Here is a 24,374-nt window from a genome sequence, read left to right as displayed (position 1 = left end):
AAATATAACTGTCATTATTGCAGAGTAAGTTTCAGAAATGTTTATATATTATCAAAATTAAGTTTCAAAATGAGCTACAATATCTGGGAAGGAAGGATAATAATATTTCACAGAAACTAATTGGAAACTTGTTTTGAAATAAAGTAGTTATTATTTCCATCGTGGAAAGATGAAAGCGCTGAGGTTTTCTTTTATCTCGCCCGGCCTAGTATCTTACATTATTTATTCAAACTGAAATTAAAACCTGGCCAAATCCTACCGAGGCGCTGCCTATCAGTTAGAGATTATTCTTCTGGAAACGAACTTTTGTTCACAAATTTCATTATGCCGTTACAAATGACTATTATTAAAATGTAACATATAAAACTAAACTGCCTCGCCCCTCCCCCACCAGGCTCAGGCTACCGCTCAGGATTCCCTTTTCTTTGTAACCTTACTCTCTCTGTAGGACTTGAAACACCGAGTTGCCCCCTGCCCTAGTCCCCAAACATCTAGAAGACTCTCCCACACTCCTCCCCTGTCCCACTGACCTCCTTATAAGGATGTGCCACAGGCTTTCCCCTAGAGTCCCAGGGGACCTTTAATAACTTTTTTTTTTAACTGCCTCAATCTTTACAGTCTTAAAAACAAATGCCCAGGAAAGTTCCCCAGCCTAGTGACATCGCCAAGACCTGTTTTTACTTTTTTCTTTTCTTTTCCTTTCAATTTTATGTTCATTTTTAAAACGGGGGTCTTTCTAGTAGTCCAGGCTATCCTCAAATTCACACTCCTTCTGCCTCCCAGCTGTGGGGATTATTGGCAGTTAACAACTTACTCTTATTTTCACTACAGACTCAGAGTTACTATTGTGGACGAGGTGCTGGCCACCTGCAAGTTCCTGAATCACAGTCTAAGCCCTTTCCTATGCCCTGTTCCCTACATCTAGACTCCTGTCCCTCTTTCTTTCTTAAGCACCAGTCTGCAGTTTGCCCTTCCACTTCCAGCGGAGACATATCATCCATGAGATTTCCCAACCTCACTCTCAGCTACTGGGTCAGGTGCCGCTGTTACCACCACATCATCCCTTGTTGCTTGGCGCTGTGTCTTTCTCTTTTTCCTTTCCTCCATCTCCTGTGGGGCCCAGGGCATCTCCAGTAGCAAATACAGCAGCAGCACAGAGCAACTGACCAATAAATGTCTCATTAGTCTAGGATTGAGATTTCATTATGGTCTCTGGCCTCTGGAAATACCAGTCTCCCACTGGAATCCTGAAGAACGCTCTGCACTCAGGCTCCTTGGTGTTAAATTTGCAGCTCACCAGAACTCTGCGGTTCCTCTTTTTGGGCCCTTTTATTCTAGTGTTTAAATACTGTTGTATTTGGGAAGTTTTTCACATTCAAACTTCACCTTCTATGTGACTGTCTTTCATATTCAACTCTCCAAAACGCTCCTGAGCTCCCTGTCTCTCGGCAAGTGTTGATCTAGTGTCCCCAAGTTAGTGGAGGGAAGAAATGTCTCCATATGAAACACATAGCTGGACTAGATTAAGACTAGGACTTTAGCAACCTTAACTTCTATGCTCTTAACCTAGATCACAATCCTGTCCCCCAGAGCAGCACCATGCCTCTACTTTCTACACTTACAAAGCCTCACGCCAGGAGAGGGAAGATGGCCATGCCGTCAGGAGTGCACAGTGCCCCTGCAGAGGACCAGAGGTTGGTTTCTAGCACCCCACATCAGGCTATGCATCACCAACTGTATACCCAGCTCGGAGGAGTCCAATGACCTCTGGACTCTGAAGACCTCTGCGTTCATATGCACACACACATCCCACACATACACACCCCATACACCCCACACACCACACATACACACCCCACACACACCACACACACCACACACACCACACACCATACATACACACCACCCACACACACACACCACATATACATACACATACACACCACACATACCACATATACACACACACATACATACCACACACACACCACATACACACACATCCCACACATACACACACATCCCACACATACACACCACATACACACCACACACACACCACATATATACACACACATATATACCACACATACAACACACACATACCACATATATACCACACACACACCACAAACACACACACACATATATATACACACACACATGCATATACACACATACCATACATATACACACATACATACCACACATATACACACACACACACATACACACCGCACACACACACACACACACACACTTAAAAAAAAAAACATTAAAGACAAAAACCCGAAGTTTTAAGAGCCTTCCACTCCAGTCCATGAGAGCCGCTTTCCAGTCAGCTCACCTCATCTCTCTCTGCCTGGCACTGCCAGCAGCTCCTTTTTCATCACAGGCATCTAGATTTATGTCTGGCCTGGTTGTTTGTCTTTCTGTCTGTTTAACTGTGATGAAAGGTAGAAATAAGAGCAGGTTTTCCCTGAGAGTAAAGTCAACTAGATCATTTATTTCTCTGTTTTCCTAAAGAGGATGATACAGGTAAAGAAAAGAGCTGATTGTCGTTTCTGACCTTGGCTCATACCGACTGCAATGTCTGAGGTATGAGAGCGCAATAAAAATACAGCCCACTTCCCGTCTTAAACTAAGAGCTACTGAGAAAGATGGCTCAGGAGACAGAGATTTAAAACGTCAGCTTTGTGATAATAACCAATAAGGCTGATTAGAAAACTTGGCTACAGAATCAGGCACAAACCCGCTTTCCAAGTCTTCCCCATCAGGCAGATGGGCCCACCAGCCTCGAGCATCCTTAGGATAAAGAAACCCTTCTCACCAGGCAATGGCACTTTTCCAGCATGTCAATATCCTGACAATAAGGAAGAGGGGGGTAGTTTAATTCCTTCTTCAATCAGAGAAGCCCGGCACTGTGATGAATGTCATATCAAAAGAAATCTACCATGGGTCTCTCCACACAAGTCTGCCAAAGGCTACACCTAACATGTCTGAGAGTCTGATAGGCTCACGCTCACTCTGTGATTCCATGTTCATGTCTCCTTGATGTAACAGAACAATATTTTACTATCCGTATGACGTGTGACAGATTTGTTTGGCCTCACCTAGGGACTGAAGTAAGTTTCTCACAGATCACTCAACCTAAGCCAGAGAAGAGTTAGATTTTAAAATGGGCACCCTGATTACGTGGATTCCCAGTCTTCTCCATCTGTTTCCAGCCGTGCTGAGCCGAGTAGGACACACTCATTCATTGCTGCCATGAGCACATGGTATGCTGTTCCATCTTTGAGAGACTCATTTCACCATCTTTCAAATTAGTGTTTACGCTTGTTACTGGACATATGGAGACAGAAGGTACAAAGAACGGGACTTGTGTGGCCTAACTATGAGACACACTATGGCCGACCAGAAAGCTCTCAGATGAGCTCAGACTATTTAAAAAAATACTTGGGAAAGATGACTAGACTACATTAAAAGAGATAGAGGACAGTAGTGGCGGGCAGTGGTGCTGATGGTGAGCAAAGTGTGAATGTGCCACACACTAAGCCCTTTGTCTGTTCTGCATCACTTACTCTCGAGCCACAGGTATATTGCAGGTTGAGAGACGCTAGCTAATTGGCCTGTGGTCTTGCAGGAAGTGAGATGGCTGCCATTGATCCAGGATGGTTTCCGAGCCCTCCCTCAAGATGTGCACTGGGTTAAATTGAACACGCATGATGGGAGAGTTTTTTTTCCCTCCCACCCCCTATAAATTGATGCAAAATGAGCTTAAATGTTCACCTAAAGGCTCAGAAACACACAGTCAGCTCAGTATCAGCTACAATCAAAGTCAAAAGATGAACCAAAAATACACAGACTCGGTGGTGCGTGGGACAGATAAGACATTAACAATCAACAAAGAGAAAGTCATGTATCTCGACTCCTGTTGTATTTCCATCTTCTTTATCAAAGAGAGAAATCTTTAAACTCGGGAGGGCTAAATAAATGTGGTTTAGAAGAAATTGAAGTCTAAGATAGGCAAGGCGATAGCGTGAGACCGTCTTGCTGTTTTAAATGAGATCAAGTCTCCAGGCCTAAACAAATTATATCCCAGAATACCAGAGAGGTCACAGATGTAATCGAGGCATCACTGTCGGGAATCTGTGAGGAATTGTGGAGAACAGAAGAGGTGCTGGGGAAACAGATCTAGAAACATAACTTTCCAATTTTAATAAGCGAGGAGAGAAAGTGTATCCATGATAGACAACTTACGGGATCGATTTTAAGGCCTGAAACATTCTAAAATGAAATTTTCAAATGTGTGAGTATTGACGAAAGGAGCCAAGGTGGGACCATTGACAAAGCCAGCGTGGAAAAAATCACAAAGATCCTGCACGTCTCTTTTTGAGGGTACAAGGGCTGTTGACAGCGAATATGTCTTGTACACCGCAAGGGATGTGACAGAGACCTCCGTGAGTTTCTGTTAAGTAACAGTACTGGGTAATTATTAGGGCCCCCTTTTTCCTTTAAGCTCCATGAGGCTATGCATTTCCTCAGAGAAAGGGCATTTGAGGGATGAGGTCAAGCAACTCCCATGTCTTTCTGGTCCCTCAGACAAGCTCAGATCCAAGTGTGACTTTTATCCAGGAGAGCACTTTCAACGGTCCATCTTCATTGTGATTTGGAATCACAGAGCAGACACGCCTGTGGACGTGTCTATTGGAGCGTTTAAGGAGAGGTTTAACTGGAAGAAAGATGACCTGCCCTAAATAGAGATAGGATCGTGACCTGGGCTGGGCTCCCCACCTAAATAAAGTTGGGGAGGCCCAATGAGTACCAGCAACCCATGTGTCTCCATCTGCTTCCAGTCTACGGACATGAGATGACCAGTTCAACCAACCATGCCTTTGCACCATGATGTACTGTATCCCCTCTCAAATCATGAAGTGAAAGAAATCGTTCTGGCCTTAAGCTGGGTCTGCCAGGGTTTGCGCACAGAAATAAGAGTAGGTTCAACAGAGAAATGGTATTAACAAGGTCTGCTGCCATGCAAAGCCGGACCATGTGCTCTCCTAGGGTGTGGGAGAAACACTGAAGAATTTGGCACTGTGGTCTGCAGGTGTCCTAGAACACAGGAAGGAGAACTTGATGGACTTTTCTGTGGGAGTCTGGGAAGCCAGCCTGCAATTAGATGAAGAGAGTAAGGACTGGGTTCGGGGTGTGTGTGTTGGGGGTGGGGGGTGGGGGGTGTTTCCAGAGGATTACAGGATTCTATGAGTGAGTAAGAATGAACTGAAAAGTAATCAGCTAAGTTGTCTGGTGGAAGAAATTTTCAGACAGTACAACATCCAAGATGCAGCCTGGTCACCAAACATAGTACTATCTTTACTCAGACATACAGTGAAAGAAAGCAGAAAATGGAGCGGAAAGATGTGGAAACCGTGTGGCTTGGCAGGAAAGGAACATGAGCCCAGTTTAAGGTACAAATAGAAATATACAGTTCCGCTAGGAAAGGAACTTAAGCCTGGTTAAAGTTGAAGGCAGGGCAAGCTCAGGCAAGATGGCTGTGACTGGGCCTTGTACCAGGCCCGTAAGAGGACAAGACAGCACCAGGAGATCCGCACGGAGCTTGTGAGTGGAAGGGAAAGGGAAGGTTCAGTGGAGACAGGAGATACTAAAACACCAGAAGTGTGACGTGTTGTCCAAGGAAGGCTGTAGACAATGTTGGCCTGAAAGAGAGCCCATGCATGTCGCAGGTCAAAGAGCTGGAGGGGCAGGACTACCCAAGCCCTCTGAAGCCCAAGTGATGCTACCACAAACACTAGATGCCAGACATGGGGATGTAGGGGTCAGGGTTTGTCCTGCTGGCTTGCAGTCTGTTCTACTTGTCTCCTTTCTGTCTCCATTCCCCGCCCCCCCTTTTAGACTAGGAATGTTCCCTCTATACCACTGTATGTTAGAAGCACATGACTTTTTAATTTTTTTCAGAGGCTCAAAATTAAAGAGATAACTTCGAGTCTTAAAGTAAACTTGAAATTTGGACGGGGAGGGGGGGTTCTTAAAGATAAACTTAAATATACTTTGTATTATGACATCATTGTGAGACTTTGGGGACAGGGTGGAATTGCGATGATTTACACTGAATAATGTAAATTTGGGGTCAAGTTGAAAAGGGGTGGGCTTGTCAGCCTGACCGGTTTTAAAATAACCTTGGAGAAATGCCTTTGGGTGTATCTGTGAGGATACCATCAGAGAGGCACAGCTAAAAGGGAAAGACCCAGGCTACTGGCAAGTGACACCATCCTCCAGCTGGGGTCCCTAAGTGAATGAAATAGACCTCTGCTCTCCTTTCCTTTCCTCTCCTCTGCCTTCCCCTCTCCTCCCCTCCCCACCCCAAGCCACTCCCTTCCTCCCTCCCTGCTTGCTGACTGCAGACAACACCATCAGCTGCTACAATGTATTATGCCTGCCTGCTATGAGGGACTACATGCACTCCAATTAACGAGCTAAACTATATCCTTCTCCCCTGAAATTTTTTTCTGTGGAGTGGCTTTCACAACAAAAGTAACTGATACAAGGCTTACCAAGTCTCTAATTTTTCCTAGGGATCATAAGACCTGTAGTAAGATACAAGTGTCCGGCTGATGATACACAGAAACAACCCTCTGCATTAGCTATGGATGACCTTCTAACTAGAGCCTTCTCCTTCAGGGAGCGGCACAGCCTATGCAGACCTGCCATCAGGACTCTGCCCAATGTCACCCCCTTACAGGGGTCTTTAACCATATAAGACAGCATTTTTTTCTTTAAGGCTATGGCCTCTGGGAGTTCAGTCACACTCCTATGGATGGACCCATACTCGTGAGCCTCTCAGCAGCACATACTGGACTCAGTGGCTCTTTAAAGAAAGCAGGTAACACAAAGGTAAAAGGAGGCATGAGTGGATCTGGGGAGAATTACAAGGAAAAGTAAGGGTGAATACGATAAAAAGACATTGAATAAAATTCTCTAAGAATAAAAATACTCTCCTAGTTAGGTGTATAGTGCTGTGTCCTAGCACCAGGACCAAAAGCAGGTTGGGGAGGAAAGGGTTTCTTTGGCTTATACTTCCACATCCTTGTCCATCATGTAAGGAAGCCAGGACAGGAAGTCAAGCAGGGCAGGAACATGGAGGCAGGAGCTGATACAGAAACCATGAAGGGGTGCTGCTTACTGGATAGCTCTTCATGACTGGTTCAGCCTTCCTTCTTATAGAACCCAGGACCACCAGCCCAGAGATGGCACCTCGAACAATGGGATGGGCCCATTGTTCCCCCATTTTCTTAATTAGCAATTACTCCCCCAGTAATTGCTAATTAAGAAAATGCCCCACAGCCAGGTCCTATGAAAACGTTTTCTTGACTGAGTTTCCCTCTTCAGATAACTCTAGCTTATTTCATGCTGACATAAAACTAGCCATCACAAATATTACATTAAGGAAAATACAGCATCTGCCCACCATCATACTCTCAAAGTTCCTTTATTTTCCTACATAGCTCCTGTTCTTGATCTATATTTTATCTCTTATCCCTAGCTGTCATTGTATAATATACAAAATTGATACATTAATATATGTGTCTACCTAGCTATCACACAAACATCCACGCATATACACACATGGACACACACACACACACACACACACACACACACATACAGGCTGCTGTTGCCTGTCCTCATCTTAGAGATATGACTGGTGTTTTTCTTGCACCTTCACCTTTCAAAACATCAGTGCCATAGGGATAAATGCTTGCTTGCTTGCTTTTCTTTCTTCTTTTCTTTATCCCTTGTTTTTCTTTCTTCCTCCCTTCCTTCCCTTTTTACCACTATCTTCTTATCAATACAACAGTACAAAACACAGGCTCACCACATGTTTGTTACACCATAATATGTGTCTAATACAATGGAGGCCAATCTGAAGAATGTTCTCTAATGGAATGACTACTTGGTTCTGTCACTGACCCTATATTAAGTATTAACTCAGATCCAGGTAAGAAGAGGAATAAGAAAACTGAGTCCTTGCTCAAGAAGAGTATCATCACTGATATTTTCACCAGCCCAGCGCGTGAAGGGCACTGAGGCAGACCCATCTTGCCACAGATGCTTACACCAAGCCTACAGGGAAGACATTGCCATCTTTCTCATTTCCAGACGAGCAAGCTGGGATCTGGGAATTTAAATAGCCTGTCCACTATCACAAAGAAGGCACAAAAACAAGCTGGGATTAAAATCCAAGATATGTCGCTCTGCAAAGAACACCCTTTCCTGTACAATACTATGATAACACCAAAGCATGGGAGTCTTATTTAATTTGCAGCTGGCAAGAAAACTGGAGCACAGATGAAAAGTCAAGATTTTGTAAGTGTGTGACAGATCTGAATGGCAGGCCAGAATTTTTTTTTTAAATATGTATGTTAGGTATGAAGGTAAATCTAATACAGCAATTTTAAAGTCAAATACGTGAGTGCACAGCGGATGGGAGATAGTCGTTCATTTTACATAGACTAAGAGGCCGCAGTCGACCACAAGCTCGCAGTGAGCTAACGGTGAAAAATGGCTACTACCAAACGGACTAAAGCAATCTTAACTGTATCGTCAGAGACTTCAGAAAGGCAAAGTATTTCTAGTTGAGTTCTGTGGTTGTTAGACCATAGGAAAACCAAAGGTAAAATAGAGGATCAGGCTATTGAATAGTAATTCTGTGTGTGTGTGTATGTATGTATTAATATATAAATCATACATATACATATATATGTATATATGTATTGTGTATGTATTAATATATACAACATATGCATATGCATATACATATACATATGTGAATGAAGAGTTAGTTGAACTTTGGTCTAAGCAAGAAGACTAAGGGTTAAGAGACCCACCTTCTCTCTGAAGTTTGGTTGCGATAAAACAAGAGGACCAACAGGCATATAGGGAACAACTCAGGACACAAACCCCACTGATAACTGGAGCCTTCCAAGGCAAACGCCATGGGTTTATCTAGGAGACAACCATTCAGAGGCTACATGATGCATGAGTCCATCCTAAGCGCTAAGCAATTAGGTTGACTCCATTAAATGTTTCATTCCAAGCTCCATCTACATTTGGAGACCTTACTTTCTGAACTGTAAGCCAACACCGACGAGCCTGTAACAGACTGCCTTGTGGCTTCTGAGTTTAAAAGATAGTCTAGTGGGTAAAACCACTTCAGTTCCCAGGAGATGCCAATCACCAAGAGAAGGGGGAAATATATGAAATTGGGAAGATGTTAAAACACTGGGGCCCCTCTCCTTTCTCCGGCATCCCCTCTAAAGACTCACGTTTCAATTAAAGGAGTTGCATTAAGATTTCATCCGTTTTTCTTAGTAAGTTTCCATGAATTTCCTTCTTCAATATATAATTATTAATTTCAATTTATTTGGGTTTAGAAAATCAAGAAGCCCCTGGAGGAAAAAAAAAAAAAACATCCTGGGGCATAATGAAATGATCATCCCTCTCTCAGCAGCTATGCTCACCCTTTTTTTCTGACATCACTTTCAGCTCTGGACATATTGGGGAATTCTTCCATGATTCCAAAGTAGCCTGCTCCTCCGCACATGGGCAGGGGTGTTTCCCTAACACCTTCTTATCCTAGGGTTCCCAAACAGAGGTAGGTGGAGCAAAGACTGCCTCTTGGGCAGATCTGGGCTCAACTCTGTTTCTACAGGAAGCAATCCGACTGATTAAGACTCTGTAATTCCAGATATCAGGCATCGGGCTGGTATCAGCTGTTCCCTATTAGACACAATGTTCTGTTCAATAGACTACTTTGTTTCACACTGACAGTCATTTTTCACCCTGCATGGCAGAATTTCAAAGCCAAGAATCATGTAATACACAGTAAACAAACAAAATTAGACTCAAAATTGCCTTCTTTGATTTTGATATATTAATCAACTCTTTGGGAACACTTCTAAACATTTTCAATTACATCAAAAACAGGCTGGCAACATTTCCCAACTTCAAAAAAAAAAAAAAATCAGGCCTAGTTAAAGGTTTGTTTTCTATTCCACAGATATTCCTATTACATATTTTCGACTGTTTCTCTTTTAGGACAGATTGATTGATAGTGTCAGTTCTAAAATCTCAGCATGTCCACAGGGGGCTGGAAAGAGTATTTCCATCTGGGATATTCATTAGCCAAGGCAGAACTATTCATCTCTATGTCTGATTCTCAGTTTGGCTGCAGCCTTGGGTCTGTGCATATTCCCCCCAGAGGAAAGGCCTCTTGGTTGCCATTTGGTGCTCTCCAAGAACAGGTATAAGTTCTAGAGACAGAGGCCAAAGAGTGGATCCAAGGAGCCAAGAAGAGAAAGAGAGATCTTGATACCCCCAAAGACCCAATCCGACACCCTCTGTTTCATGTCTTTCTTAAATGAGCCAAAAATCTGGGCATTTAAATTACTAACAAGAGTAGGGTTGAAAAGAAAACAGGAGGTAGTATATGATCTAAAAATAAGTAGAAAAGAGAGCGTACGCAGACAATTTTATAGATTAAGTGGTGCTGCGTGTGGACAGTTTAGCAGCCTTGATGATGACTAACGCTGTGTTGCTTACATTACATCTGTGGTTGGCTTTTATCAAGGGAAACTCATGCTTGGAATTCGGCCAAGCCAACGTCCTCCCCTTACAGTGCTCCCAAAAGGGCTTAAGACTACCCCTGCTAGTAACTTTTTCAGAACTGTCTTAGAGACTAGTTAAAGCTGGATAGTTATGAGGGTTTACAAAACACTTTGGTCTGCGCTGAGTGCCAGCTATAAAAGCAAGAAAGGGTTAGAATATTTGGGGAGACTCTCTCCAGGCCCCACCCCTTCCTTAGAAGCTATGGCAGATGCTAGAGCTGACAGTGTAGCCACTGGTAGCTTTCCATGTCCCGATGGATGGCCTCAGACCCACACCACTCGGGGCAGCACTCATTGAAATTAGCAGCTTAATGGCATGATGGCACATGCCTTTAATCTCAGTACCCAGGAAGCAGAGTGGGGTGGGGAATCTCTGAATTCAAGGCCAACCTGATCTACATAGTGAATTCCAGGTCATCCAGGGCTACAGAGTGTGATCCTGAGTCAAAAAGAAAAGACTTGTGAGCCGGGCAGTGGTGGTGCACGCCTTTAATCTCAGCACTTGGGAGGCAGAGGCAGGCGGATTTCTGAGTTCGAGGCCAGCCTGGTCTACAGAGTTCCAGGACAGCCAGGACTACACAGAGAAACCCTGTCTTGGGAAAAAAAAAAAAAAAAAAAAAAAAAAAAAAGACTTGTGAAGGAAGGAGGGTGAGGTGTTGAGAGGGATTCGGGGCAGAGGGAGAAAGGATGGCAGGGAGAAAGGGGATTGGTTATAATCGTATTTCATTGTAGACATGTGTAACATCCTCAGAGAACCAAAAGGGATTAGAATGTAGGTGTGTTTGCTGAGCAGAGGTTACATGCATGGAGATACATGCAGCACGTGTAAAGTGTACTCTAATGCCATCTCTTATATAATAGATGGGGTAATATGTCACCACACTGGAATTTCCCTCCCTTATTGAAACAGAAGAGAAACTGGAATGTTATCAACACTTGAAGGAACTCTTTGTAGAGATAAAGGCCTGGGGTCAACTCAGATGTGTCCTAATGATGTATTTGTTGGGAGTATGGTCCTCAGGGAGGACAGGGAAAGGTCAGTTGTTTAAGAAGTACAAGCTAGTCCTTTAGGTCACTGGGAAGCTGTCCTCCAAAGGACTCAGGGACAGGTCACTCTCATGAGATCCTGCTCCCACATTGTGAATTCCTGGTTGGCAGTGAGATTGGTTCCTTCTCTTGTTTCCACCATTGTGCCATCAACCACGAGGTCCTCATCAGATGTTGGTGGCAGCCCCTTATTCAACAGAACTGTGAGCTGAATGAGTCTCTTTCCATTACACACTTAGCCTGTGTCTGGTATTTTATTATAACGATGGAAAACAGACCAATACAGAGTGGCTGACCAATTAACTACACAGAAACATATACATGCGCGACACACACAGAGAGAGACAGAGACAGAGACAGACAGAGGAGAAAGATATAGTGAGAGATAGAGACAGGAAGAGACAGAGAGACAAAGAGAGTAGAGAGAAAGACAAAGAGAGACAGAGATAAAGAGAGACAGAGAAAGGAGAGAAAGAGACACACACATACAGAGAGAGAGAGAGAGAGAGAGAGAGAGAGAGAGAGAGAGAGAGAGAGAGAGAGAGGCTGCCTTACATGTCCTGAAAGACTCATGGAAGCGGATAAGCCAATTTGTATTTATAGACTGGGTTTCTCTGTGTAACCCTGTCTGTCCTAGAACTCACTCTGTAGACCAGGCTAATCTCAAACTCCAAGATCCACCTGCCTCTACTTCAAGAATGCTAGGATTAAAGGTGTTCACCTCCACTGCCTGGCAGATGAGCTAAAAGAGACCAAAGTAATCACACATAAACTTCTTACCTCTCCAAATATTCCCGTCCTTACCCACCAAAGGTGTTACTGGTTCAAGACAGCCCGACTGAGAGCACTGTGAGTGTAGATAAAGACACAATTTTAAGGCCTGTTCTAGGATTCTCAGAAACATCTCTCTTCTCCGGCATTAAGTGTATCTCACGATGAAGAAATTCCTGGATGCCACGAGACAGAGAGTCATGAAAGAATTCACATGCTTATCCCCTATTGAATGTAATGCCAAACACCATCTCAATATTACATTCTTTCTAGTGCCTTGCCTGGGGTGGGGTCTTTAATGATTCAAGGCTGGTATTGTTCGTAAGGGAATGAAGCAGAATGGAGTTTCCACCCTCCAGGTAGATTCCTATGGCGACAGAGCTGGAGAAGTAAGCTAGTAAGCAGACCAAAAAGTCCTGGGGAAGGTTTTGCTTTTCTGTAGGCAGAAAGCAAAAACCCCATGCTGACATGCAGTCACCCCCTTGGCCTGCCGTCCATGGGATGAGGAGGAATGAGCTTCTCCACAGTCCTTCCACAGAGGCATGCCTTGAAGAAGAGCCAGCAGGCAGGAGGAGCTCAGAATGAGCAGGCTTTGTAAAGGTGTAGCTTAAGTTCTATGTAAGTCAGTTCCTGTCATCTTCCTCGATATTGGCAGACAAGTGCGTCCACCAGCAGGGGACACAGGCATTTGCTATTGGGTTAAAAATGATGATCACAGTTTAATTAGTGTATTTGCTACAGGGGAAGAAGAAACCACTGGGAGCCAATGCCAAGGACTGAGGCTCCTCCAAGGGACATTCCTGAAGGCAGGGTAGCCCCCGCTGCTAAGCTCACCTCTGGTCTGCTTTGCCTAGATAACCAATAGAAATCCAAAATTGCATGCTGTTGCTCTGAAAGGGAGCCTTAGCCCCTATTCCCCTGTTTCAGGCCCTATAGTGGGTCCATTTATTCATCTCTTCATAAGACCACGATATTCAAAGCGGATACAGAGTAAAGGCGATCCAAGCTCTGATGTCAAAAGAGGGGAGGGTCATGGGGAGCCAGAAGTTTGAAGGAATGTCCGGTTGTAGAGACATAAGACGTATTTTATTCATGCTGGGAGATGGTCACTACATGGACTGACAGCCAGACATATGCCAGCAGGCACCCAGACACATGCTGGCATACAAGTATGCACAGGCACACACACACACACACACACACACACACACACTTGTATACACACACAGATAGAGACACATGTGTACATATGTACTATATACATACCTCTGTGTGTGTGTGTGTGTGTGTGTGTGTGTGTGTGTCAGGTTGCATCACTGCTTACTCTGGGGTTTCCAGGACATTGGTGTCCTGGAATTCTGTGTCAGCCACTTTGTGCCAGCTCACAGCCTCTGGGATGCCCAGCCTTACCCATCTTGGCCCACTGAGTTAACCACATCAGCATCATGTTGTCTAGACATAAACTGACCCGTAGAGAGCCTTCTACCTCCAACAAAATATTACAAGCTATACGTATGTTGACCTTCAGAGCAATGGTAGCCACAGAACAGTAGCTGAGCCAAGAGAGAAAGAAATTGGGGAAGAGGTTCTGATGGCACTGAAACCTCCCTCTAGACTTGATAATTAACTGATTGCATCTACTTTAAAAGGCTCTTATAAACTATAACCCTGGTGATTCACATGAATCAGTTAACTGCTATGTCTAGTAATTATCTAGCAGAAAATTGAATATATGTTAAATATATGGCAAATTAATTTGGGTTCCATTTAACACGACAGTGATCTCAATTCACATATGTTCAGTCTCCTTAATCTACAGCTGCTATGGCGTGCTTCTGTGCCCAAGACTGTAGAGAAGCAGAAAGTTAATTTTCAGATGTCTAAATTAAGTATGTCTGTTAGGAAGACCTCAGCTCTAAGGAGATGGCTATGTTAATGTAACAAAAGCTCGGTGTCATTCGTTCAGATCAACATGCTTCAGTATACTATGCCCCCTCCACCCCCATGATGATATCCAAAGAGCTTCAGACACTGCAACAAAAAGAAAAAGATCCGGTGTGGTTAATAACCATTTTATAATTTAATGTTCACAGGCTAGAACATAAAACACTAACTGAAGAGTAAGAAAGTTACAGTTGAAGAGAGTGGTACACGCCTGCAATCCGCTCCTGAGGCAGGAGGATTGTGAGTTTGGGGGTATCCTGGGATTCAGGAAAGGAGCCTATCTTAAAAGAAAAGAAAGAAGAAGAGAGGGGAGAGGAGAGCAGGGGGGAGGAGGGGACAGGGAAAGAGGAGGGAGAGACAGAGAGGGTAGAACAAGAAACAGAGGGGAAGAAGGGAGGGAGAAGAGGGAGGGAGAGAGAGAAGGAGGGGGGAGGGAAGGAAAGAGGGAGGGATAAGGAGGAAGAAAGTATACAAACACAGAGAAACTGGCCCTTGGTACATGAAACCTGGAGAAAACAGGTTCTGCCTGGTCTTACTGATCCAGCTTATTGGAAGCTAGGATCAATGAATCCTAGGAGAAATTATGATAAAATGATTTGATGTCCTAATAATTAGCATTTTTTTGTTAACAACTTGAGATCATCAAGACCAGCTTACACAATGACTCTTACTGTGTCACAAAGCAGGAAGTCCTACCACCTCCTCACTTGGTAATTCACCAGTGTCAACAAGCGCCTAAGCTCCTCCTTCTCTCCAGCCTACCAACAGAAGCACAGCGGCTTCCCTCTGAGGCTGGCTCTCTCTCCCCAGGCAGCCCCCAGGATTCTGGGCATCCTATGAAGAGGATCAAAGTGACAGAGGTGTCTCTTTCAAAGTGCAAATTTTACATGGGAACATCACCTTTACTTCCATCTCCCAACAAGAACACCCCCCCCCCCAAAAAAAAAATCAGGTCTTTTAGCCAAACTTTGACTCTTATGTTAATCAATGCCTGAAAAGGTAGCCATTGGAATGAGAGTGTCTAGCTTTGAGCACTCAAGATTTACCACTTCTTGAAGATGAGGAAAACCGAAGCTCCCCCTAAGCACAGAACCACAATGTTTGAGGAAATCAGAGACCCAGTAAGGAAGCAGCTGGTGGGAATGGTGACAGAGTAGACAGCCTAAGGCCTCTGCCCCACACAGACCAAGACAGCAGAGAAAGCTTAACTCATAGTGCCCTGTCTCAGTCCACAGAGCTGACTCTGTTATCTCTCGGCTGTACCCTATGCCTGGGATTAGCCATTGTCGGTATGACAATGTCTTCAGAGAGACCTGAAAAGCTATGGGCTCTCTTCTAAAGGCACTAAGTGACTGTAATTGAGGCACAAATCATTGTTAAACCCTGTCGTCTACAGGGCCTCGGAATAGACATTTCCTATTCGATTGAAAAATTAAGGATTTCCTTTCCTGGAAATGTAAGTTCCATTGAATTTCCAGTAACAGTTTGGCATTCCAGATGTACATTCTTAATAAGTTTATATCGGCTAATTGGACCAAATTTATCTAATGAGCTACTAAAATGGTCCACTGTTTATGCAAATTAGTAACTGAACCATGGTATTAAAAGGAACATATCATCTGACATCACCTGACTATATTCAGACATGCCTTGTTTCATTTTTTATTTGATCCTAAGTTCCTCATTTATTACATTCCCCTCGTTTAAAAAACTGGCTAAAATAATACATCGTAAAGTGTGTTCTAAAATATTGAATGAGTTCTAATGAGAAATGGAAGTAATGAAATATTTCACTATGTCAAGAAAGATGTGGCACCACCTTACAGCGATCACGTAAGAGACATGGGGGCCAACAGCACTGACCGGGTGTTCAGTGATGCAGTGTATGTCAGGGATTGTCAGCCTTCGTTGGTCTCATCCCTACAGTAAGACTTAAACTGTGTGGCATGCTTAGTTTTCAGACATGGGAAGCAGAAGTACAGAGAGGTTCTGTAACTTGCTTAAGGTCACACAGTTGACTGTGGCAGGTTTCAAAGTAGGTGAATTCAAACCCAAACCACTTCACTGTTATAATAACTGTTTAACCCCGGAACTGCCACTGGTTGCTCAGAACTGTTGGATTTTCAGCTTCCTAATGAGTTCAATTAGGAGAGGCGGAAGAGGCATTTAAGAATATTTCTAACCTTAATCCAGGCTCTGCTCTCCCTGCGCCCCTCCTCCGGGCCCAGTTGAGCCTCCCACCCTTGCTCCACCCCGGTCCCGCCCCTGCTCCAGGCCTTCCGCCCCCGCCCCCACTCCCCCCAAGTCTTCAATCTTATTTGAAGGTGACCAGCCAAACTTGGCAGTACAATGTCTTCCTGGGATCAGTGGGGCCGTTCATCCCTGCTATGCCTGTTCACTGTGTGCAAAGAGGGACATCAAGTGGACTAAGTTCTGGGAATCACACATTGTCAGGGGCATTTTCTCCAGCCAGCTGCCAGCCACCAAAGAAATGGCAGAAGCAGGGGGCTTGTAAAGGGCAGACACATCTTCAGGCACGACTAGGACGTCTGTGGTACATCCATTTTATTCTGGGTGCACCTCATTATCTGGGTGATCTCCCCAAGATAAGAAAAGCCAGTATTGCAAACACAAAAATAATAACTCCCAGGTTATGGAGAGCACATAGAAGTATGCTGTTTTATAGATTAATTTGATTTCCTAATCTCATTCTTCTTCTATTAGATAATAAAGTTAATTTGTTATTCCTGGAAAAAAAAAATGTGACCCGAGAAGGCCAAAGCAATACGGGTATAGAACCGAGGTGTTAAAAAGAAATGACTTGCAAGAGTTAATCCATAACTGCTTTAGAGTCACTTATTTGCATTTCCAATTAAGAAGGAATGCCAAATCAAAGTGCTGGGCCCTTCTATCCTCCTGTTCTCGCAGTCCCCTTTGTCCGTATTCATGGACAGACAGATCGAGGAGAGCTTTATCATAGTTTCTATGAAGAGAAGGCTAGGCAGCTGGAGAACAATGGAGAAAGCCACCGATGACAAACACCATCTGCCTGGTGTTTAAATGTTCCCTAAATCAGAAAAGACATGAAGTGTGTCCCAGTTTGCTGCTCTGTCCCTGTGACAGAACACTCGAACCAAAAGCCAGGTGGGGAAAAAAGGATCTACTTGGTATATATTCCCAGGTTACAGTTCGCCATGAATGAACCATGGCAGGAGCTCAAGCAGAAACCTGGAGATGAGAATGGAGACAGAGGCCATGAAGGAACACTGCTCACTAGTTTGCTTCATATGGCTTGCTTAGCTAGCTTCCTTATACAGCCTAGTCTCGCCTGCCTAAGGACTGTACCGCCCACAGTGGGCTGGACCCTTCTATATCAACCCACCTTCAAATTTCTGACCCAGAACTGTTCCTGTCTCAAAGAACTGCAGGGACAAAAATGGAGAAGAGACTGAAGGAAAGGCAGTCCGATAACCAGCCCAACTTGGGATCCATCTCATGGGAGGCCCCAGGCCTGACACTATTACTGATGGTAATGGTGTGCTTACAGACAGGAGCCTAGCATGGCTGTCCTCTGAGAGGCCCTACCAGCAGCTGACTGAAACAGACGCAGATAATTACACTCAACCATTGGACTGAAGTTGGGGAGGGACCCCTGTGGTTGAATTAGGGAAAGGATTGAAGAAGCTGAAGGGGATGGTGATCCCATAGGAACACCAGCAGTCACAACTAACTCAGAGACTGAGCCACCAATCGGGCAGCATACACAGGCTGGTCTGAGGCCTCTCAGTACATATATAGCAGAGGACTATCTGGTCTGGCCTCAGTGGGAGAAGATGTGCCAATGCTTGAGACACTTGAGGGAGGCCCCAGGGAAGGGGGAGCACTGGGGGAAGCACTCTCTTGGAGGCAAGGAGAAGGAAGAATGGGATGAGGATATGTGGAAGGGAGGACTGGAAGGGGTAATGGCTGGAATGTAAATAAATAATTTTAGAAAGAAAAAAAGAAAGAAAAATACTGTCCCATACCCCCCCACACACACACACTCTCAAACATGCCCACAGGCCAATCTGATGGAGGAAATTCCTTACCTGAGTTTTCTTCTTCCCAGGTGACTCTAGTTTGTGACAGGCTGACAAAGACTATAAATGGCACCAAGGTCTCTTGAGATTGTTTCCTCTCTTTATTAACCTCTGGCCACTGATTCTATGTACGGGAGATAAAACAGAGGACCTGCTACACTGCCTTGCTTGAGCTTAGGGGCTAATGGTAAAATACCACACCTAAAGCTAATATGGAAAACCAGCGACAAAGAGCTGCACAGCTATAATCTTACCTTGATCCTGCTCCATCGAGCTCTTCAGAGGGTGCTGAGATCACGGAGGGAGGTTCCCTTCAGCTCGGAACCCAGCCAGACTCGGCTTCCTCCAAACCTCTAATTTCTTTGGATACTTTCTTAATCTGAATAATATGAACAACAATACCTGCCCCAGAGGGTTACAGTGAGCAATAAATCACCAGAGGGGAAGCACCTGGCACTCGGCAGCCCTCCATGCTAGCTGCTGCCCTGTCTATCCCAGAAGGAGGACCAGCCAATTGAGGGGCAGCAATTCATTATATTCTGCCCTGAGATCTCCCATCCTAACAGCAGACTCGAGTTCTTCCTTTCCTGAATCTCTTTGAAAATTTAGTTCCAACGATGTTTTTTTTTTTAAGATTAAAAACAAACACTCAATAGGTTAAACGTGAGAGGCTTATCCTCATCTCCAATATCAAATGCACTCATTCCTACTTCTGAAAAAAAGTGTGTGTGTGTGTGTGTGTGTCCATGCTGTGATATGTGTATGCTCATGTCAGAGAACAATTTGGTAGAGTTATTCTCTCTACTTTTATAGGTTTCATGGGGCTGGATCCCAAGTGATCAGGCCTTCACAGTAACCACCTCTACCTGCCTGCTCACCTCTCCTGCCCTAACTCTTTGAAAATCGCCTCTGTTCTAAACAGAAAGAACTATGGCTCTAACCTGTTCACATTTAAACACAGGTGTAGCTTTTCGGTGGAGCTGGGAGAGATAAGAGTCTGGCTATTCCAGGCTGGCCTTGAACTCACTATGTTGCTTAGGCTGGCCGTAAATTTGAAACTTAAAAAACTCATGCTAATCCTCCTGCCTCAGCCTTTCAAGTACTTAGACTATAAACACAGCCACTACACTTGGCTTTGGTCATCTTAAAAGTGGAAAGTAAACCATTTTCAAAACATTACACTATGAATTACTTTTTTTTTTCTTGCAGGCACTCCCCAGATATCTATGTAAGCATGGGATGTGTACATTGAATCTGCTGATGGGAATATTGTACAGAACCTAAATAAGTAGATAAGCAAAGATACGGAAACTGTCACATGTTGGTCACTGTTTAACGTCTAAGTGTGGTGACGGCATCATCGATATGCTTTTGGTTTTGATCATCGTAAGATGTACCGTGAAATGTTTACATACAAAAATCTGAATCACCTCTTGTAAATTAAGTACCAACAGTAATGGTTTTTCAAGTTAAGTGTAAGTTTAAGTTGAAAAAGGATGAAAAAATAAGACTGTCCTAAATTGATTGATTAATAGACTATTCTCTCATCTCTAGCTTTGGCTGTTATTGAAGTTGTTGGCTGACCCTGAGTGTGCACACACCCAAAATTCCAGCACTCAGGAGACTGGGCCAGAAGGATCATAGAGTTTGGGTTCAGCCTATGCTAGGTAGTAAGACACTGTCTCAAAAATACAAAGAAAGAGAAGATAAAAGAAGGGAGGGAGGGAAGGTGGAGGAGACAGGAAGAGAGAGCTTTTTCTATAATAAAAAAATGTAAACATTTTCTCTCATATTTATCTGCTAAATTCCAAGCCCCCACACCTTTAAGTCACAGCTGTTAATTCCCGACTGATTCAATGATAATTTAATCAAGACTAATCATTCCTAACACCAGCCCCCTAAAGCAAATAAACAAAGGAAAGGCAGTACAGTTTCCCTGGTTTAGATGACACTCTAAAAAAATCCCAACCCAATAACTAGCACAGAGGAGTAACGCACAGTCATGTTATGGGAGCCATTTATTGGCATGTGTAAATAATACACTATTACAATTACTGCTCAGAGAACTACCAAAGAAGTGCTTCTCTCTTTCTCTCATATTAGGATGTCATGGGATGAGGAAAGGAAAAATGACTCCTTAGTCTGTATACAACCAGGACTTCATAAAGAAAATACTGAGTATTCTCTTCACCAGGATAGGCGAATACAAACTGGAGTATGCTCATCAAAATTCCACCATGCCAAAGCTGATGGCAGGTCTGTATTTAATTGGGGTGTTGCTCTATGCACAGCTCCAGTAAAGTTGTCACCTTTTATACTTCCTGCTGGAGCTGGGAAGGGGGTTGTGCTGGCTGGCTTTGGTCAACCTGATACAAACTAGACACCTGAGAGGAAGGAACCTCTCAGTTGAAGAATTTCCTCTACTGGACTGCCCTGTGAATGTCTGCGGGGGCCATTTTCTTGATTGATGGTTGATGAGCGAGGTCCCCGCCAACTGTGGAATGTGCCACACTTGATCCTGGGTTTTACAGGAGAGTACGCTGAGCAAGCCACGGGGAGCAAGCGAGTAAGCAGAATTCCCCCACTTTCTGCTGCAGTTCCTGATTCGCCTTCCCTGGATGATGGACTACAAACTGTAAACTGAGACAAGCTCTTCTTCCCCCAAGTCTTGTGTTTTGGTTTTGACACTTTGTTATTTTTGAGATTGTAATATCATTACATTTTCTCCCTTCAGAACCTCCCATATGCTTCTATCCCATTTGCCCTCAAATTCAGGAAAACTCTCTAATCATTGTTTCTGCGTTCGTGCATGCCTGCATGTATGTGTGTGTGTGTGTGTGTGTGTGTGTGTGCATGCATGTGTGTGTTTTCCTATTGAGTCCATATAGTGTTACTGGTAGGCATGTTTTCAAGGATGACCATTTGGCACTGGACAACCAACTGATGTGCTCCCTGGGGAGGACCACCTCTCCTGCTCCCAGCTTTACTTAGTCACGTGGAGCTCACTGTGTTAACAAAATCGTGGTCCTTGGAGGAGAATCTACAGGCGCTAGCTTACTAAACCACATAATCCCTAAAACAGTCTATAAATATTTGTCTTTATACCCACAGGTGAGTGCAAAGTATGGTCTTCATCCCTCATCAAGGGAACTTCTCTTTGCAACAGGTGAAGAGCACGACAAAGAACCACACCCAATTACATCTACAAAACACGCCCACACCTAAGGCTCAGGAAACATTGCAGGGAGTTTGCTGAGAGACTGTGTCTCCTGATGACATCAGAAGCTATGCCTGTAAAGTGTCACCAATGTGAATGTCCAAACATTAGGTGTACAAGAGGGAAAAATACACATGCCATACCGAGTCTGTTTTGGTCACGGTGTTTATCACAGCAACAGAAACCCAACAAGGACAGAGCCTGTGTGGCAAAAAAGAGAAAACTGCCTATCTTTTTGAGTTCTGTTTTTTTTTGTTTGTTTGTTTTTTTGTTTTTTTTGTTTTTTTTTTTTTTCCTACACTCATCGAAGAAGTTTGTGTTCATAGCCCAGAGGCCAATGGGAGAGACCATTACTTCTTAGGCAGCAAGAGGAAATGGGATCCCCCCTCCCTGATACTGAAGAGAGCTCAACTTTCAGAAGATCCAATGATACAAGATATGGCAAGACAAGGAAATGGCACTTCAGAAATACTGAATGCCAGTGCTTTCCTGAATCCAAACATGAACTAGAAGCAGTCCAAAAAGGATACCATAGAGAGCTAGTGTCATCCCAGTGACCAGTGATCACATGCACTTCAGCTACACACCCCAAAGACCATCACCGCTATACCATGTTTGAAGCAGGAAAGTACTAACAAGTGTTTACATTTAATTCCTGACAATCCAGCAGAACAATAAGGTCTTAGATTTGAGTTTGAGATTTAAGGAGAATAAAGATATACACCAGGTTTTACACCTCTGCATCTATGGTAGTTAGGTCATACAGACACAGTTAGAATGAATAGTTTATACTATGCCACCTAAAATCAACCATGCCAGTGAAAGGGGCCATAAAGCAACCCCTGCTTCCATGCCGTAATAACCATCTTCCACATCTGTACAGCTGTGCACACCCGGTGATGCGGGTTTATGCATATTGGTTCACATGGTCTTCACAGAGGGAAAAGAATTCAGTGGGTCTCAAGCGGCTCAGGAGATGGGTGAGGAGTGAGAAGGCTTAATGGGGAAGAGAATTGTCTCCCAGACATCTTGCTACTTGGCAGCTCCACCCCTGACCTTGACCCTGACCCTGACCCTGTACCCCCCCACCACCACCACCATTCACAAACACACGATTTAAAACATCTGTCTGTACAAAGCTGTAATTTTTAAGATGGATCTTGCAGAGCCCTTTATTAAGCATTAATTCACTTCTTCCATGATCCCACCTAACCTAGGTTGCCACCCGATGGTCAATCTAAGTCACACCACACAGAAGAGCGACATCTAAAGGTGAGTGTGGGGGGAACAAGGTCACAACGCTTTCCGAAACCTCACCAGCCACACATACCTTTCTTAAATCAACTCACTGGAGAATCAACATGTTCAGCGTGCGCTCCTAATACACACTTCAGAAACTGAGGGATTTAATAAGATCTGCCTCAGAGGAAGAGGAGCTGAGGCTGAAGGGGATCAAGGCTCCTGTGAAATTCCGTTGTTCATCTCTGCTCCTCTCCGTACAGGTTACAAGTGTGAAGTTTTCATACCCGGGACACATGGCTGAGGTGCCTATTTAACATATCAAAGTGGACCTAGCCACCAGGTTCTCCCAGCATCCCTCAGTCCCCACCTGTTACAGGGTAAGGCTGGCATACCCTGCCCTCTATCCTGAACCCTCCAGCTCAGGGGCTGGACTGCCCTTCCCCCAGAGGCTCTTCCCCACACAAGCCAGCTTTTGGTTACCTGCTCTTTGGTTACCTCCTGGCTGCTGCCTCTGGTTCCCCTCTCATCCCTCCCCTTCCCTTCCCCTCTCCCTTTGTGACCCAGCTCAGATTGCTCACGTCCACTCTGGGCTCTCCCAGATGTGTCTGCCTCTAGCTATGCTCTCCCACACATCTCAATAATAAACTTTCTCCTCCACCGTCCTTTCCTTTTTATTTCTTGTTTTCATTCAACAATGAAACGCATAACTTCTATAACATTATTTAGAAAACTTACCCTTTCTTAATCAGAAGAAACTAATACCGAATTAATCTTTCCCTCTTTGTCAAAAAACACCTACTCGCTGCTAGCTAACAAAATAGTTAACTGCCTTTGAATGTTTCAAATGCTTTCAAAGAGAAAACTGCTATTGTTTTGTTTTGTTTTGTTTTTCTCTCGCTTTTGTTAGAAAATCGAAGTCTGCCCATGCCACATTGGCCAGGAATATCTACCTACCGTAAGATCACCAGTGAGAGAAAACAGCTGGAGGGAGATTCAGAACCAGCATCGGAATTAAATATTCTCTTTCCATCAACCTCCACCATGTGGTGACCATGAGGTGGTGTTGGTCTCAGGAAAATCCTCAGGCATAATGCTTTCAACATACAAGCAGCAATCTAGGGAAGTGTGATGCAGTCTCCTCCTCCTCCTCCTCCTTCATCCTATTTTAAAGTTATAACAGGAAAAAAAAATCCATAAAGCACAAAAGTATCTCAAATAAAACTTACTATATATGATAACTGAAATCATAAGACCGCTACAAACATAAATATCCTTGAACGAGAAATATGGGCTGTGCGTTTTTACAGTGGTGGGATTCTTAAGTCTTTGAATGGCAAGATAACACAATGAGCCGAAGGCCACCGTACCTTGCAAGGTTTCATCACAAAA

The 24,374-nt window shown here is 44.1% G+C and overlaps 1 long non-coding RNA gene across 2 annotated transcripts in view; it reads right to left on the bottom strand.

Moving 5' to 3' along the window:
• Nucleotides 1-24,374, bottom strand: part of LOC143434901 (uncharacterized) — a 136,119-nt gene that overhangs the window by 103,850 nt on the left and 7,895 nt on the right. The window contains exons 2-3 of one of the 2 annotated variants that reach the window (XR_013104755.1): nucleotides 23,940-24,145; nucleotides 22,860-23,291 (exon numbers count right to left, since the gene is read on the bottom strand). This is a non-coding gene — a long non-coding RNA (uncharacterized LOC143434901). Of the gene's footprint in view, nucleotides 1-22,859; nucleotides 23,292-23,939; nucleotides 24,146-24,374 lie in introns of those variants that run through there. The other variant, XR_013104756.1, reaches the window with a different exon arrangement.

This window comes from Arvicanthis niloticus, chromosome 18, assembly GCF_011762505.2.
Source record: "Arvicanthis niloticus isolate mArvNil1 chromosome 18, mArvNil1.pat.X, whole genome shotgun sequence".
Taxonomy (NCBI): Eukaryota; Metazoa; Chordata; class Mammalia; order Rodentia; family Muridae; genus Arvicanthis; species Arvicanthis niloticus.
This window is presented reverse-complemented; position numbering and strand designations above follow the sequence as displayed.